Raw genomic sequence first — 10,250 nt, 5'->3', positions numbered from 1 at the left:
ACTTATTCATTCTTTCTCTTACTTTCATAAGGTCCGGACAGTTGTCTTGTTAAACTTGGAGAGATTTGCAGGCTGTATTTATGGAAAAATGAATGTGATAGTTTCTGACAGATCAGAAGGTGTCGAACTTAAGAAAAATGTTTTAGTTGTATGAAAACTGTTATATGTGATGAAAATACAGTGAGATTGAGTTCAAAGTATTCTCGAGTGTACAGATTTATTTTAAAAGAATAAAAAATTCCTCGAAAGTAGCATCTTATCTTTGGAGAAGACGTTGTGCAGGACATCGCAGCCAGCTATCCTGAAAAGAAGATTGACGAAGCAACTCCACGTAAGTTCGATAGCCAAGGGGCATTGTGAGTCTTGCACACCAGTACCACACTGCCACCCTTAATCACCGCCAGAACGATCGGGACTTGTGATGCCTGCGAGAAAATGTGAGAAGGAAATGGCCTGAAATGTGGCGAGACAATTTATGGCTCTTGCATCACGATAATGCACCCGAACATTCATCCCTGTTGGTGTATGACTACTGCACAAAAATCGAAATCACTGTACTGCCTCATCCTCTGTACTCTCTAGATCTGGCCCCTGTGGGCCTTCTTTTTTTTTTAATTTCCAAAGTTGAAAACCCCATTGAAAGGACGAAGATTTACAACGATAGACAAGATAAAAGAAAATTCACAGACAGCACTTTGTGCAATCTAGGAAGAGGCATACCAAGACTGCTTCCAGAAGCGGAAACAGCGTTGGGAATGATGTATCACTTGTGGAGGAGAGTATTTTGAAGGAGACCTTGCACAATAACTGAAAGGTAAGTGTAGAAAAATTTTGTGGACAGAGTTCCAGAATGTCTTGAATAGACCTCATATGTTATCAGTGTATGTCATAAAAAAAACCTTCACTCAAATGTGCTTGTGTTTAAGGGCTATTCATCAACAACTTATTCCGTATTACTAGCTTATGGTATTGTTACTTGTTCTTACTTCAGACTTACTTCAGAAAAATCATGGAGAAATGCAGGCAAGTGTACCTTAATTTTGTTGTTTTTCCTTTCAGTTATTGGACAAATACAAGCTGCATATATTACATATCCTAGATCCTGTTAACAAAACCTCTTCATTAGCTGTTAATTTCTGTTTAAGCTTTTTAATTTATAGCTCTTTAATTCTTCAACTACATACTAGATTACTAATTATTGTGGTTTTGTTATGCTCACACAAACACTTCAGGCACTAGCACACTCTTCTGAGAGGCTTTTACATCGATTTGTGCAGGGTCAGGTAATGAACGATTCTTGACTGTTATCATTATTAAAGCAAAAGTCTAAGTGGATACAAAATGAAGGGGGAGAAGCAGCTTCTAAGATTATTAGAGAAGTACTAGTGAAAGCACCTATATTGAGTCACTCACTGATATATGAGCCATTTAACTTAGCTGAGGATGCTGCAGAATATGTTGTCACTGCAGAATTATTTCAAGGAGATTGGAATCCAGAAGTTGGTGAACATAAAGCTATTGTTAGGAGTAGACAAAAATTCCAGATGTTAATTTGGGGATCAAAGATAATTATCCATACTGACCAGGAGTTAGCATTCCTGATGGAAAGTGTGCTATTGCGTAGTCATATAATGAGGTTGGCATTGTTTTACAAGAATTCCAAATAGAAATAAATTGAATTCTCACAACCAAGTCCCTGATGCACTGTTAACGTTATGTTAGAATGAAATGAAATGAAAAGTATTGAGGGAGCAGGTGTCATTTTTGTGATTAATTTTTTAACATTTCAGTTACGCGAATAGTGAGATAAGGTTCTTAGCTTTAAGAATAAAGCAAGGAATAAAGATGGACGAACAATTTAGTGTCAAATGTCAACAATGCAGACATGCAGGAATGTTACCAGATGAACATGAGTAACGGACAATTTATGCAGTCATTTCCAAAACTGAACATGTCCATGTCAAGGGAAGTGGAGAAAAACAGAAAAAAACTACAGTATCACTTTATGTTGAAATTAAAGATCTATAAAAAGCAAAATTAAATGCAGAAAATTATTTCAAACAAATATTTAATGGTTGCTATAAAATACATTGACAGTTTTCATAAATAATAGCAAATGTTTAATGGACATGTTGTCTTTTGGGAAGTACAAGAGGACATGTTTCATTTTGGAATCAACAAACATGGACATAATGAGTTTTGGAATGGATAAAACATGAAGGTTTCTGGAAATCATGAACTATTTATAAGAAATCTGAGACATATTCTCATTTTTAATATAATTATAAAGTAGTTACATGAACAAAGTAATTACTATTTACATTATATGTATTTTATAATCATTTGTGTCTCAATGCACTAAAAACAAAACTGCTTCTCTGAGTGCAATTAGGTAATAGTTACAATTTAAATTTCTCAGGTGAAATATTTTGCATTATTAAAGTATGTATTTCACAAATATGTGTTTTATGAATGATAACTGTAATTTATAACTGGAATGAAAAAAAAAGTTGTTTCCTTGAACAAAATTCAGATGAGTTCTAGCTGCCCACATGAAATACTTTGGGCTATTAATGGAGCACCTATTTGGGATACATTTGTTACCATTGAAAATTATTTGTAATTCAAAATATAATTTGAAATGAACAAGCAGTTCTTTCTTTAACAAAATTTCGAAAATGTTTGACTGTATGGTTAACAATGTGTATGCTATGCATTATTGATACAGCATCCATTGAACACACAGTCGTGGCTGAAAATAGCTTAAAAATAACGGTTTATGGTGTACAAAACATTGAGTCAGTGAAGAATGGGATTAAACAGCATCTTCGTCAGTCATTGGCTCATCATCTTCTTCTTCCTCCTCCTCCTCCTCCTCTTGCTGCTGTCTCAAGTCAAAATTGCATGACGTGAGCAGTTCTTTGTAAAACTTAAGCTTCAGATTAGTGTCACACTCAGTGCCAAAGTGCTTATTTGGCGGTTCAAAATGTCTTTGATTTTTGAAGACTTCGGTAGCTGGATTCAACAACCACCTGCTTAATGATTTCGCCCCCCCCCCCCTTTTTTTTTGCAGACACCCCTTGCCACTCCAAGATGTGCAGGATACCTTGTTTCACATTGGATTGTTGTTACTTTGCTTCTGCGGATTATTAATAATTTTGTGGGGGCAAACTTTAAGTGCCAATTTGCTGTGGTTTCATTCCATTAGTCACTGCCTCTTTTCCACTACAGAATACATCCAAATGGATGACAGTTCCAAAGTCCTGAAGTACATCTATGTAGTCTTGTAGATTTAGAATTATTTCCCATCGTCGAATATCTTTTTCTGCATGATCAGAAACTTGATCTGGTGGCATACGAGTGGCCAGACACTGGAAAAATTACCACTACCTTTTTTAATTGGGTTGGTGCTTCAGTTGCCAACCACTTACTTAGCATACCCATCACCATTTGGTTTTTGTTTAGACCCCCTCATCAATCGGCAAAAAGGCATACAGTGTCGACCATTGGAGTGCAAAATGTATTTCTTAATTTATGATGCACACAGGAAGCTATTTCATTAGAACATTTGAAACATTAATTTTCTGTCCAGCAATATATAACTGAATTTTTCTTAAGACTGCTTTACCTTCAAAGTTCCTTAGCAAGTTTTGAAGTTAAACATATAAAACTGGTGGCTATATAGCATATTATATAATATGACACCTGATCTGATAGCTTCCGTTGTTAAGAGATATTTTTTGCAGTTAAAAGACAGCTATTTCTCACTCATTCTGAATTTTCAGCAGTTTCACACACCATTCATGATAACCAAGTTCACTGAGCAACAAATCTTTTAATGCAACATTACCTGCTGTTTTGGCTCTCTGAATGCATTCTTGTAACTTAGAACATTTTGAGCACTTGTCTGTAGCCAGTGTCCTGAAACTTATATTTTGTGATAAAAATGTTATAAAAGAAATCATATTTCACTTTCATTTCAGGATTTTTTGCTGCACTGTACATTCTCCACAATGTTTGAATGGACAGTTCACTTGGCACTTTCAAGAGACCACGGCAGTACGAGACTTAATGGGCGTCAGAGACTGAATGAATTTCTTTACACCATCTGTTTGTTTCACATAATGTTTTGAATGTTTATCACCCCTCTTCATTCTCGTGGTGATAACCCAGTCTTAACTGACATCTACCAAGTCTTTGAACCCTAGATTTTGAAATTTCCAAAATGGAAACAAACATTATGACAGACTGAGTGATTCTCTTTTTTCAGAAACAAATTGAGGTGTATAGTATCTCGATGAGACAACTTTGCTTTCTTTCACTCATTCTTGGCCTTCTACACTGTGGGGATTCTTGCATCATGTAACGAAGATTGAATGAATCTTGGCATACTTTATTGTGAGATCCATAAAATGACTGGTGAAACTTTCTGAGGTCTTGCATTCCAAGATCATTGCAGTTAAAGCTAAACTTTTGAGGGTGACTACAATTTCATTTCTTTGAAAGAGATATGGATGACATGTTTGAAATACTGAAAAAACTGGATCTGTAATTTTTGACTATTTAATGGCATCAACAAGATACAGGTTAAAAACACAGAGCAGCAGCACTAGTAACATTCAGTTGAGGTTAATTCACAATTTCACGAAAAGAAATGATTTAATCGGATACCTTGCATAAACTACAGGCAATCTTTGTAGGAATAATATAAGGAATGTTTCAAAATCTTTCTTACCTTGCTCGTTTCCTCTTGGTTTTTCTTCCACGTAGAGATATCTTAATTCTTCTTCTTATTGCGCCCTAATTCAATAGAAGTAATAATACTTACACAAACTAACATCATCTTTTTCCTCGGCCATTTCAATCTGCATCATTATAGTTACTGTGCTCAATAATGCTGCATGTTATCAATGAAGCAAAACCCATTGCAGAAGTACAATGTTGTTCAAGTGTTGAACTGTTTACACTGATTATTTACCAGTATTTAAGTTTGTTATATGGGTATAAACAACATAAATATAACCATTTCATCCTGCAGCATTCTGTTAACTGAACACAGCTCGTTTTCAGTATTTTTAGAGTTATAAAGTGATGAATCATGTAACTGTGTGTAATACGACTGCTTGTGCGCATATTTTTTCTTAAGTACATTAAACAAACATAACAGGTAAACATTTCCTTGAGAAACTTTGAAATTCACATTGGACAGACAAAGTTTTGGGATGCATCAGAATGCAAATTTCAATGCTTAATACCCAAGGGTCATGAGAAATTACAGACATAACTCTTTAATACATTACAAAGAATGCTACAAGGATTCTAGAGTGTGTTGCATCTTGATTTTCAAATTTTTTGGCATGTTGAGGTTTGGAACTGTCCGCCTCAATAATTAATGATATTCATTCTGGAGATTAAACAACACTGCATCTAGTTGGAAGTTATGCATATCTTGAAGTATTGAAGAAGAATTAATATAGCTTATCCATAAGGGATATAGACATTTCGGTATCTGCAAGTGCATTAAATACATGAATAATTTTTATTACTTTAAGAGCTGAAGTAGGAAAATAATGAAGTTACTGCACCCTGTGTGGTATGTCAAAAAGTTGACGATTATAATAGCCATCTACAATAGAAGCTACACAATAATACCAGGAGGATTGCATGACAATAATACTAGAAAGATTACATGATTTAACGGCTATCAGTTTATTTTATTTTATTTATTTATTTTTGACAATTACCTATAGGTTGAGAAGGGTAACACATCTTTATACTAATAATGTGTTGGTCGAAATATATAACTTTACCCCATTAAACAAGCCAACGTAGATGTGGGTAATCCTCTTAGACACCCTGCCGATAAAAAGAGCTAGTTTACAAGTAATAACTTCAAGAAACTTTTAGAGTGGGAAGTTATGACATATATAACTGTCTCGGAATATCATCGAAAATGAAATCCTTGTGAATGCATAGTGAGGAAATTTTATGCCTATGTAGAACAATTTTTCTAACAAACATAAAACATGGGCTGAATTGATTCCAGAGTTACAGTCTACATTGAATGAATTACCCCATATGTCTATGGGTTTTATCACCAGTATAAATTATGAATAGGGCTTTTATTGGTGAACCATTAGCAATGTTGCCAGAATAAGGTTTTCAATCTGCAGCAGAGGGAGCGCTGATATGAAACTTCCTGGCAGATTAAAACTGTGTGCCGGACCTCATCTCCTACCTTCCAAACTTCACAGAAGCTCTTCTGTGAAGTTTGGAAGGTAGTAGACAAGGTAGAGGTAGAACTGAAGCTGTGAGAATGGGTCGTGAGTTGTACTTGGGTAGCTCAGACAGTAGAGCACTTGTCCGCAAAAGGCAAACGTCCCGAGTTCGAGTCTCAGTCCGGCACACAGTTTTAATCTGCCAGTAAGTTTCACTTTTACAGTTGTTTAACACTTCAATATTTACAGGAACGTCAACTGCAGAATATGCTAAAAGGCAGCTTACGAAAACAAACAGAAAACAGATTGAAGAAATGCAATGAAAAAGCAATTGTACCTACATTCCAGATTAAAAGCTTTATTATTAGTGAAGGATTTTCATCCTAGCTCTAATATAAAAAAGGAAACACGTAAATTTTTGTCCATGCTACTAAGGACCACATCCGAAGGCAGTATACTCAGTAGACCCACAGACTGGTAAGGAGAAGGGCTTATACAATACTGATTACGTTAAAGGAATTTAGCCCTTAGGATAATATCCCCACCTTTGCAGATTAGGCAGATAGGTTACCATGCGGTTCAGAGTTAAATGCTTCATTACTTCATATTAGTTTTCCATGGAGCAGCTTCTTCCTCTTCAATAATCCTACTGTCTATAATTTACATCGCTCACTTACTATCCTATCTCACATCATGAAAGTAACGGAGAAAGACTGTTATTTATAAACAGTGTACATCTCTTATGAATAATGGTTAGGTTTTGTACATATTTTATGCAGTAAGTTAGGGGCTGCAAGATGTTTTGTATGTATTGTAAGCCGAGGTACTTATAAGTTAATACATACATTTCAAAATGGTGACATACTGCGGATAGCCACTTACTTACCAACTGATGACTAAACAAAACTGTCTACTACTGACAACTGACACGTTATTACCCAATCTGTACTGGCTACTGACAGGGCTGCAGATAGGATCAATTTTCAGGGCCTGTTTGTGTGAAACTGGGACAAGTCTGTTCTATGGGTCATGAAGACCACACTTTGTCCTTCAGCAACTCGAAGAAGAAGCCTATCAGGAATGGTACCTTGTGGTGGGCATTGGTACAGAAATTGTCTTCTGTGTGTCTTCAATCCTAACAACTTCATTGTTATATTTCCCTTTCATTCTTCTCCAACGGGAGTTCTGTCTTCCCTCTTTCCAGATTCATATGTTTCTGTCACTGGAACCCTCCATTTATCTGTGCCACATGGTGGCAATTACAACATGTTTTCTTAGTTAATGCCGAGAGATGGTACAGAATAATACACAAAAGACATATTGACAATTTTCCCCCTCTTTTCTTTTGACACACGGACGAGGTCATGAATATTATGATAGGACGCACTTGCCAGTAACATCTATTACACAGGGGGAGAGGAAGGATGCTAATGATAGCACAGAAAGCAACAAGTGGTGTATTGACAAGTACGTGAGAATGGGATTGCGAGGAACGCTAACTGTTTTGCTGATGGCACAACAGATGTCTTCAGCATTATCACTGATAAGAAAATGCAGATGATTTATTTCAGATGTGTAGTGAAATTAATCTAAAAGAACTAGCATTCCGAGAAGAATGCACTAGTGAACAATTTGCACGTTAAGAGTATAAGAAAGCCACAATAATTAGTAATCTGTTACATATTTTAAGATAAAGGGAAAGAATTGAAGGGCTATAAAGCAAAGGTATTGTACCTGATAATTGATAAAAGACTTAAATAGAGTTGTTCTTGACTGATGACCGTAGATGTTAAGTCCCATAGGGCTCAGAGCCATTTGAACCATTTTTGAGTTGTTCTTAATAGGACCTACGGATTTTATAAATAAATAAATATATACACACATGTAAGCTTGTATTTGTCCAATTAATGGAAAGGAAAAACAACAAATCAAAGGTATACTTGCCTGTACTTCTCCATGATTTTTTTTAAAAATAAGCTGAATGTAACTGTGTGAATAATAAAAAACAAGGAACAATTTTATGAGGTAGTAACAAGGAATGAGTGCTTGACGACCAGCTCTTAGAAGACAATTGCATCTAAGTAAAGGCTTTTTATGAAATATTTGTGATAACATATGTGAGTTACGGCATTGTGAAAAGCATAACGAGAAGATGTAAAGGAAGGAAGCAGGAGACTTCTGTTTTAATTAGCTGGATAAGTCACTAGGCTAATGAGAAACTTCAGTGTTGTAAGTTACAGAAGTAAGGGTCATAAGCTGAGAAGACAATTACCGGTTTTTAAGATGATGTGGAACCACCTTTTTGTACAGGAGGGAGGAAGCATAAATGGACCCACAGGAGGGATTATCAAGTCCTTGATGAGGTGAATCCATGGAAGGAATGACCTGTACTCTTTTTTATGTAGAGGGGTAATGAGAGGGAGACCCACATCGCAAAGACGACAATGTATGTTCCATGTTATAAGGTCCGAGCGCTGCTCTTACACAGGTATGAAGCCATACAGTGATGAGAAGTCACAGATGAAGTGCGTTCCAAAATAGTCAAACACAAATGTTTGATGTTTCGCATCCTTGCTTCTGTACATGTTTTATTTATCACTAATCTGGGATTTGGAATTGTAGACAGTAATATAGAGCAAAATGTCGGCATGTGACTTCTTATAGTTCATAAAAAAATCTACTCACCAAGCGGTGGCAGAGGAACACACACACACACACACACACACACACACACACACACACACACACACACACAGGGGTTTAACTGTGGCTTCAAAGCTTGTAAAAGTTAAACCCTTGTATGTGTGCATTCCCTGCCACCACTTGGTGAGTAGATTTTTTATATGTCCATTTACATTATACTATCAATAATTGATTATTTTCTTATGGGTAACAATAGTTTAAACCTCTCACATCTCTACAAAGTTAGAAAATTTTGTTTTTATGAGTTAATCACATGCGACTACCCATGATTAAGAATAATGAAATCATTATAGAGCCTGATCGATCATGACAAGAACTTCAAATGGAGGAGTATACATATTTGGCACAGCTTACTGATACAGCTCAAGAACACTGCAGTACAAAGAAAGATGTCAACATACCTTCATCAGCTGGAAGACTGGATGACTAGGTGAAGTACCTGACCAATGCCAAATGATCCTATTTAGATATATGCATCTCACCAAAAGAAAGATTACAGTGGACTTCTGCACTTTTGATACTTCCTTCCAGCATCCTCTGTCTCACACCTTTACTTATAAGAAGTTCAGTTATAAGGCACATACAAAAAGAAATGTGCTGGTAGCTGTAAAATGAAAACCACTGAAGGGATTATAACACCATTACCCATAGGAGATGGTGTGACCCCTATACAAACGCTGTCCCAAACTCACTGCTACAGACAAGGACACACATCGCAGAGTTAGCATGTGCACACATCAACCATCCAGTGTACTCAGTAGTGCTAAAAACAGAGAAATGGAGTCTTTGAAAGAAGAACAACAGGGGCATTGTGTGTTTCCTCACAACAGGAGTATGAGGAACAGAAATTCACTGAATAATGGAAATGCACATCCATTGCAATTTTGATTCTCAATCTGACCTCTGGGTATAATGGCTACAATCCTTACTCTTTGGTCTTCCATACTGAGAGCATCCACCTGCTGAACAATGGTATTGTAATGCAACATGGTGTTCCGGATGATGCAACAGAGACTTATGACATTAATCCCTTCGTCCGTCCATCTGTCTGTCCTGTCTTCAGTCTATTGTGCCATTCTTTGACCCTTGTGACTGACATGCAGTGTTATTCATAAAGTTGTGTCATTTGTTCATGAATTTCCGTACCCCGCACGCCTTCCACTGCACAGAAATATACCACACTCCTTTGCTCTTCTTGCAATGCCTCCATTTCTCTGTTTTCAGCACTATTGAGTGCAGTGGATGATCAAAGTGTAAAAATTCTCACCATGTCATGTGGGTGTTCGCCAATGTCCCTCTAGTGGCGAGTTTGGGGCCTCAGACTCTTAC

This window comes from Schistocerca nitens, chromosome 1 (assembly GCF_023898315.1).
Source record: "Schistocerca nitens isolate TAMUIC-IGC-003100 chromosome 1, iqSchNite1.1, whole genome shotgun sequence".
NCBI lineage: Eukaryota > Metazoa > Arthropoda > Insecta > Orthoptera > Acrididae > Schistocerca > Schistocerca nitens.
Note: the sequence above shows the minus strand (reverse complement) of the source record.